At 41.4% G+C, this 7,357-nt stretch overlaps 1 pseudogene; it reads left to right on the plus strand.

The window, feature by feature from the left end:
• The first annotated feature begins 3,610 nt into the window (after positions 1 to 3,610).
• LOC102762237 lies at positions 3,611 to 4,597 on the plus strand (annotated as a pseudogene).
• The last annotated feature ends 2,760 nt before the right edge of the window (positions 4,598 to 7,357 follow it).

Raw genomic sequence — 7,357 nt, forward strand, 5'->3', positions numbered from 1 at the left:
AAATTACAACAAATGAAATTGATGTAGTTATCAAAAATTTTTGGACAAACAAAAAGTACTGGACTGGATGGCTTCACATGTAAATTTTACCAAATATCAAAGAAGAACTAACAGCCATCCTTAGCAAACTATCCCAAAAAATTAAGAAAAGGGAAGACATAGAGATCAATGGAACAGAATAGAGTGCTCAGAAATGTATTCTTGGCTAACAATGGAATACTATGCAGCTGTCAAAAAGAGGGATCTCTTACCCTTTGGGACAGCATGGATAGACCTGGAGAATATTATGCTCAGTGTAATAAGCCAAACTGAGAAAGACAAATATCACATGATCTCACTTATTTGTGGAATCTAATTAACAAAATGAACTGACCAACAAAATAAGACCCGAAGCATGGAGGCCACGGAACAGACTGATATACCTCAATGTGTGGATGGGGGATGAGAAGAGATAAACCATGGACATGGGAAATAGGGTTGTGAACACCTGGGGGGTCGTGGCTAGGGGCTGGGAGGAGGAGAGTAAGGGGGGTAAGGGTAGAGAGTAATATTATCAACAAAAAATATATATTAAAAAAGAAATATACCTGTGTCTATATGGTCAATTAATATTTGACAAGGTAGGCAAAAACCAATGGGTAAAGACAGACCAATAAATGGTGCTATGAAAATTGGACCGATACATGCAAAAAAACCCCTGAAACTAGGTCACCTTCTTACACCATATACAAGAATAAACTCAAAATAGATTAAAGACTTAAATGTAAGATTTGAAACCATAAAACTAGAAGAAAACATATGCAGTAAAATCTGGAACATTTCTGTTAACAATAATTTCTCTGATATACCTCCTCAGGCAAGGGAAACAAAAATAAACAAATGGAACTACATCAAAATTAAAAGCTGTTGCACAGCAAAAGAAACCATCAACAAAATGAAAAGGCAACCAACCAACTGAATGGGAGAACATATTAGCTAATGATGTTATAATGGGTTAATATCCAAAATTTATATGGAACTGATACAGACAAACAACCCCCCCCCCCCAAAAAAAATCAAATAATCCAGTTAAAAAAAATGAATAGAGACTTCTTCAAGAACATATAGATGGTAATTTGCCATATGAAAAGATACTCAACACCTCTAATCATCAGAGAAATGCAAATTAAAACCACAATGAGATATCATCTCACACCTGTTAGAATGGCTATCATCAATAAAGCAATGAACAACAAGTATTGGTGATGATATGGAGAAAAAAGAACCTCTTGCATTGTTGGTGGGTAAAAGGGGTGAAAGTATTGAGAAATATAGATTGGTAGTTATAAAATACTGATGGGAATGCAAAGTACAGCATATGAAATTTAGTGAATATTAATAAACTATATATGCAGCCAGTTGGGTACTGGAAATATGAGGGGCAAAACTTTTTAAAGTATATGTCTAACTACTGTGGTATACATCTGAAATTAGTACAAAATAATATTGACTGTAAAGTGTAATTTTAAAAGATAATTAAAACATGAGACCTAAAACAAAAGGGTGAATTTTATATGTGAATTATATCCCAACTAGAGGCCCGGTGAATAAAAATTCATGCTCTGGAGGGGCGTTCTCTCAGCCCAGCCTGCCCTCTCTCCCATTCTGGGAGCCCTTAGGGGCAGGAGGCGACCCGGCATTCAGGGGAAGGCAATGCCCTCATCACACCTCTGCTGCCGCCACTGCCTGCAGCGCAAGCCTCGGCCAGCCCTGGTTTCCAGAGCCTTGGAAAGCCCTGGGCGGCTGGTCAGCTGCCATCTGAGACTTGTCTGCACCTCTGGCTGGCCCTGGGCGGCTGCGGGGCTGAGGGGACTGGGGGACTCTGGAGGCAGGTGTGCGCCTGCCACCCTGGCGGGGCTGAGGAGACTGGATGCCACCATCTTGTGGCTGTGGGCACTGCCATCTTTGAGGGAGTGGCAGTCAATTAGCATATTCTCTCCTTATTGGCTGTGGGTACTGCCATCTTTGCAATGGCATGAGGGCCAATTAGCATATTCCCTCTTTATATAGGATGATTTGTTATTTCTAAAGAAAATAGAAATATACAGACAAGTAAGACAAAAATATTTAATAACTTTAGACAGTAAATGTGGACAGACCTAAATTTCCAGTTAAAGCCAGATTGCCAGTATGAATCAAAATATAAAAGACAAAAATATACAGGTGTATGCTGTTTATCAGATTCACTGTATAGCTGATGTAAAATTATTGTAAAGTTAACAGGCAAATTTTAACAGTAAAGAGCTTATGTATTATTCTGAAGCAGCATAGACAATAATTATGACACATTTCCATAAACAGTTACCACATAATAAAAGTTTCAGCTCATCATGAAGATATAAGCCCAAACTTGTGTGTACCTAATATCTTAGCCTTAATATACTTAAAGCAAAATCTATAGATAGAAAATAAAAAATAAATTTATCATTTATCATATCTATTTAACATATTTATCTTAGTGGTTTTTATTCATAAAAAATGAGTAAGGATAAAGAAGATTTTAACAGCACAGTTAACCTTTCTGATTAAGAACACTTGTTATACAGAACAGTATACCAAGAAAATGTTAGGTCATAAAACATAGGAGTTGAGGACACTGGCAACAGAGGGTTGGAGTGATTGATAGACTATGAAATCTCAATTTGATAGGGAACAACAGCAAAGACAAAGAAAGTATTAGATGGTTGGAGTAGATGGGTCTGTGAGATGGTCATTGAACAATTGATGCTTTGATATTGGTAGAGTGAGAATCTTGGAAATATTGCCAAATGGTATAGCAAACAAATTTATTTCAGAAGTACTTAGTCCTGGACCACTACAAGGTTCACAGTGTTTCCATTGAAGTATGTGGCTGAAGTGGGGTAGAGGCATTGAAGATAGAGATTCAGGTACTAAAAGTCCAGAATGATGGATAGGTCATTAACATAGATATGAAGTCCCCTAAGGTGTGAGGACTTTGAGTAGAAAAGAATACTGAACTAACCATGAGTCAAATGTTGATTGAATGGAGGAAGATTAGGTAGTTCCACAACCAAAAAAAGGTGTGATTAGAGCTAGATGGCATCAACCAAGGTTTTCACAGGCAACTAGATATGTGAGACTCTAAAAGTAGCATGAAATGAAGAGGCCACTGATCCCATCACTTTACCCAGTGTTAAATTAAATGTAAAACAAATAGCAGCCTCTACTGATGATATGGTAAGAGAAACCTGTTTAAATTAAGATCAGAGAAGAAAGTTACCATCAGTGAAGGAACGTGCAAACTAGTACAGTTTGTTAAAATGTAATAAAAAATACAGCATAAAGTCCAAAAAATGTAATGAAAGTTTAAAAGGTATAATGGAGAGGTAAGAAATAAAGTGATAAGTGGTGTGTTCAGTCAGTAAAGAGAAATAATAGAGGGAGAACATAGAACTGAATGAATTTACATCCTGGGAGGTGAGCAAGAATGACAGGAATGTGTAGATTTAAGCTGCTTGACATTTATAAGAAATTCTGGCTTTGACATGGGGAGGGGTCCATTCTAGCTTGCGGCCTGTGTCTATGGTCGGCCCATATGGTCCAGCTGCTCCGGACAGAGATCAAGTGTATGGCGCCGCAGAAACCGGCTCCCAGGCCCCCATAACGGTCCGCCCCCGCAGTTCCCCGTGCGGGGAGAAGGTCTTCTCTGATCTGAGAATGGCTAACCCCCGATATGAGCCAGTGCCTCAGATTGGTGTTGGTGCCTATGGGACGGTGTACAAGGCCCGTGATCCCCACAGTGGCCACTTTGTGGCCCTCAAGAGCGTGAGAGTCCCAGGTGCTGGAGGGGCCCTTCCCATCAGCACAGTTGGTGAGGTGGACTTACTGAGGCAGCTGGAGGCTTTTGAGCATCCCAATTTGCCCGGATGATGGATGTCTGTGCCACCGCCCAAACTGACCAGGAGACCAAAGCGACCCTGGTGTCTGAGCACGTGGACCAAGACCCAAGGACGTATCTGGACAAGGGACTCCCACCAGGCTTGCCAGTGGAGACCATCAAGGATCTGCTGCGCCAGTTACTAAGAGGCCTGGATTTTCTTCATGCCAATTGCATTGTTCACCGAGACCTGAAGCCAGAGAATATTCTGGTGACAAGTGATGGGCCAGTCAAGCTGGCTGACTTTGGCTTGGCCAGAATCTACAGCTACCAGATGGCACTGACACCTGTGCTTGTTACACTCTGGTACCGTGCTCTGGAAGGTCATCTGCAGTCCACATACGCAACACCTGTGGGCTTGTGGAGCGTTGCCTGTATCTTCGCTCTCTTCTGCAGAAACTTTGAAGCTGACCAATTGGGCAAAATCTTCGACCTGATTGAGCTGCCTCCAGAGGAACATTGGCCCCGAGATGTGTCTCTACCCCGAGGAGCCTTCCCCCGAGAGGGCCCTGCCCAGTGCAGTCGGTGAGACCGGAGATGGAGGAGCCTGGAGCACAGCTGCTGCTGGAGATGCTGACTTTTAACCCACACAAGCTAATCTCTGCCTTCCGAGCCCTGCAGCACTCTCATCTACAAAAGGAAGAAGGTAACCCAGAATGAGCAATGGAGTAGCTGCAACAGAACTGAGAAGAGAAGCTGTCACTTACCTTCCTTTGAACACTTGAGTGCAGAGCCCCCCACCAAGAAAGTGCTCTGTGTCTTTTTATCTGAGGCTACGGAGATGCTTCCTCCAACTTTTTACAGGGAATATCTTGCTGGCTGCCTTAATGACATTGCCCTCCCTCCCCTCCTTTGGGGATTATCCTTCTCCTGCCCTCCTATTTCCTGACACCAAGGAGTATGTCCCTTGTTCTCCCCTTCCTTACCTTGATATTGGGATCCTTTTTTATACGGGGAAAAAAAACAAAACAAGAGAGAGAAATATCAATGTATGAGAGAACTATTGATAATTGGCCTACCAGGGATCAAACCCACAACCTCGGTATGTGTCCTGACCAGTAATCAGACCTGCAACCTTTCCGTGCATGGGACGACTCTCCAACCAATTGAGCCGCACTCTTCAGGGCAGTCCATTATACTTCTGAAAGGATTTGAGTCTTTGCTGGATTCTAGGAAGGGAGTTACTATCTGGCTTGAATTCTATGAGGATCTGGCTCATAGCTCTCAAGATTCACAGAATAGATGTGAGGTTCCTATTACCTCCCTGTTTTGCATTTCATTGAGTCTTTTGAAGTGTCCAGGCAAGAAGTTCTGCAGAATGCCCCACATTTTGAATTTATTTAAATTTCTTTATAATTGGCTTAAGATGAAGCATATCTAGCAAGATCACCTCAGTGGTGTGTATAATTCCCATAGCATCAAATCAGGAGGCACATGATGTCAAGCCACTACACTATTGTTGAGATTAATTCGACCACTTGTTTAATGTGGTGACCAGCAGATCTATCCATTGCATAACAGTATTTCCTCTTTAGTCCAATTAGCTGTAGCTTAATGGTGAACAGGGTCATTTAGTATAGACCATGGTGATACATACTCAGCAGGGTTGTGAGAAACAGGCAATACATCACTGCTAGTATACACGTACAATCAATGTATGAAATAAATTGGTAAGAGCTGTAAGAGAAGTGCTTACAGGAACATACATGAAGGAACAATTATTTCTGTGTGCCTAAAGTGAGGATCGTGGTTGTGGAGGAAATGAAGGGAAAGCTGTGGAGTAAAGGTGATATTTGAAAGTGTATCTCTGCCCTAGCCCAGTGGTCGGCAAACTCATTAGTCAATAGAGCCAAAGATCAACAGTACAACGTTTGAAATTTCTTTTGAGAGCCAAATTTTTTAAACTTAAACTATATAGGTAGGTACATTGTTATTAACTTAATTAGGGTACTCCTAAGGCTTAGGAAGAGCCACACTCAAGGAACCAAAGAGCCCCAAGTGGCTTGCGAGCCGCAGTTTTGCCAACCACTGCTAGACGATTTGTCTCAGTGGATAGAGCGTCAGCCTGTGAACTGAAGAGTCCTAGGTTAGATTTTGGTCAAGGGCACGTGCCTGGGTTGTGAGCTCGATCCCCAGTAGGGGGCATGCAAGAGGCAGCCAATCAATGGTTCTCATCATTGATGTTTCTCTCTCCCCCTCTCCCTTCTTCTCTGAAATCAATAAAAACATATTTTTTAAAAAAGAAAGTGTATCTTTAAAGATGAGTTAGAGTTTATTAGTGGTTGAAGGTGGTGAAGGCATCCTAGGCAGAGGGAAAAAGCATGAGGAAAACAAAAACAGGCATGTAATTACATGCTTCAGCTGGGAGAAAAATAACATAATAAAAAGCAAGTCCTGATAACTAGCATATAAGTTGCATGGAAATGAGTGGCTGGAAATGAGGTTGGAAAGGGAGGCTGAGATAGGTTATAAAAAACCCTGAACTCCATTGTTAAAGAATTTAGTCTTAATTCTGTAAGTAAATGAATGCTAATGAAGGTTCCTAAGCAAAGGGATATTCAGTTTGGGCTTTTGAAGAAATGTGTGGATGGAGGTGAAAGATTGGCAAGAAGTCTGAGAGCCAAGTTTTCATGAGAAACCATGAGGACACCGACTAGGTCAGTGCCAGAGATTGATATGAGAAATTTTGGGGGGTGAAATCAACAGAACTGCTTCTATTACCAATATAATGATGGTAGTAAGAGAAGCAGATTTGGAAAAGGAAAAACAAGTTCTACATATATTGAACTTGAGTTACCTAAAGTGTACAATTTCCTATTGTAATTTCAATTGATTTTTCTTCTCTTTTTTTCATGAAGCTTTTTCCCCCTCCATTTAGTCCTTATTCCTACTTTAATCACTGGATAAGTATACTGGAGTAATATGAACAACACAAGTTCCAGGTAGTCATTAAAGAGAACAAAATATGTCCTTTGACTTAAAGAAAACTAGGAATCCAATCAATTGTTCCCTAAGCTATATACTGACAGGGAACAAAATAGACAAGAACATATAATGTGACAGCTGAAGAAACTTAGATTAAAACTCCAGGAAGGGAGAAACTAAGATGGCGGCATAGATAAACACCAGGAAATTGCTGCCTCCCACAACAATTGAATAATACATCAAAAACACAAAACGGACATCATCCAGAAATACAGGAAGGCTGGCTGAGTGTAAATTCTACAACTAGAAGGAAAGAAAAGCACACTGAGAGCCAGAGGAGCTGCGGAAGTAAAGTGCAGAGGTAGAGGGCTCATGTGCGCGGAAAGGATCTGGCACCTGAGGACGCGGCTGTCTTTTTGAATCCGGAGGGAGTCACAAGCTCCCGACGGCTCTGAATTCCGGTTCCGGGAAGTCTCTGGGGACCCAGGACTCCTA

This window comes from Myotis davidii, unplaced genomic scaffold (genome assembly GCF_000327345.1).
Source record: "Myotis davidii unplaced genomic scaffold, ASM32734v1 scaffold1596, whole genome shotgun sequence".
Lineage (NCBI taxonomy): Eukaryota > Metazoa > Chordata > Mammalia > Chiroptera > Vespertilionidae > Myotis > Myotis davidii.